The 1,233-nt window shown below is 35.1% G+C and overlaps 1 long non-coding RNA gene across 1 annotated transcript; it reads right to left on the bottom strand.

Moving 5' to 3' along the window:
• Positions 1-256: 256 nt before the first annotated feature.
• Positions 257-989, bottom strand: LOC109593346 (uncharacterized). The gene is made up of 4 exons (XR_002190906.1): positions 904-989; positions 609-808; positions 433-496; positions 257-380 (listed from the first exon to the last, which is right to left on the bottom strand). It is a non-coding gene; the product is annotated as an uncharacterized LOC109593346 (long non-coding RNA).
• Positions 990-1,233: the final 244 nt, after the last annotated feature.

The raw sequence follows: 1,233 nt of genomic DNA, 5'->3' as shown, positions 1-1,233 counted from the left end.
TCCTTGTCACGGTGAAGGTTCCTGACCTTGGCATTGAGAGAATTGACTTGATCTTGGAGACGATGGGATACGGTTTCCTTATAGCAACGATCATTCTTGGAATAAAGAGAATAAAGTAAGATAAAGTCAAAAACAGTCAAAATTTAATTTTGTTACCTCTTTAAATTCCTCTGGGTGTCACTCCTGCTTTTGGTTTCAGGTTACTGACTTGGAGACTGAAGCAACAACAACAACAACAACAATAATAATAATGATAATAATAAACGTTCTCTTACCCTCTGCTGGAGTTTGGCTGCCTCTCTCTCAGCTGCTTTAGCAGCCATAGACATTTCCTCTTCAAGTTTAGTAGTCATTTCCTCCAACTGACTCTCAAGTGAAGACTGCAATAAAGAAGGCACATACAGTAGTATACACAATAGTTCATTAGTGTACCTTAGCTTTCTGTGCAACATTCAGTTCACTTTTGTGGCATGCTTTCAGTTTGGAGATGGGAAACCTAAGGAAGTGTTGAAGGAACAAAAGTAATCTCTTGATTGACGTCATTTTAAACACATTATAAAAATTATCACAATTGTACACAGCATAAACTCTCCTAGACACACACTTACTTGTTCCATTACCTTGCAAAGTTTCTTGCATTCTTATGACTCTCAGTCTCCAGTTTCTCATGCTCCTCCTGTAGAAAAGACAGCTGCTGCTTGGCTTTCCTCTTGCTAGTTTAGAGACTCGACATTGATGATTAGAGCTCACTCAAACGATCCTGTAACTCCACCCTCTCAGTATCTGCTGATTTGAACTGACATTGCAACTACACGTACATACAAACTAAGTTTAACACAATATAAAACTATAATTGTAGTATTTACATACACAAACACAATATAGTGGGTATTATTTAATTACTTGTTCAGTGCTGCTACATAGATCTTCAACACAACAGTGAGAGCAGAATGCAGATATCATGACTATTGTCATTATTACTATTATAATTACTATCACTATAGTGTTGATAAATTTCAATTGTTACTGATAATTAAATAATGTTCACTTACTACCAGACAACAAAAAAATCCAATAATAGTAACGTATAGTATAACACTATACACATATCATGTACAAGCACAAACACATACGTATTAAAACATGCATGTTCAAGTAAGTGTAGTACATGTAAGTACATATATCATGTACATACTGGTATGTATATGTACAAGTATATAAGCATATGTGTAT

Source organism: Amphimedon queenslandica, unplaced genomic scaffold (assembly GCF_000090795.2).
Source record: "Amphimedon queenslandica unplaced genomic scaffold, v1.1 AMPQUscaffold_1922_Cont26073, whole genome shotgun sequence".
NCBI lineage: Eukaryota > Metazoa > Porifera > Demospongiae > Haplosclerida > Niphatidae > Amphimedon > Amphimedon queenslandica.
The sequence above is the reverse complement of the archived record's forward strand: the minus strand, read 5'-3'. Positions and strand labels throughout refer to the sequence as shown.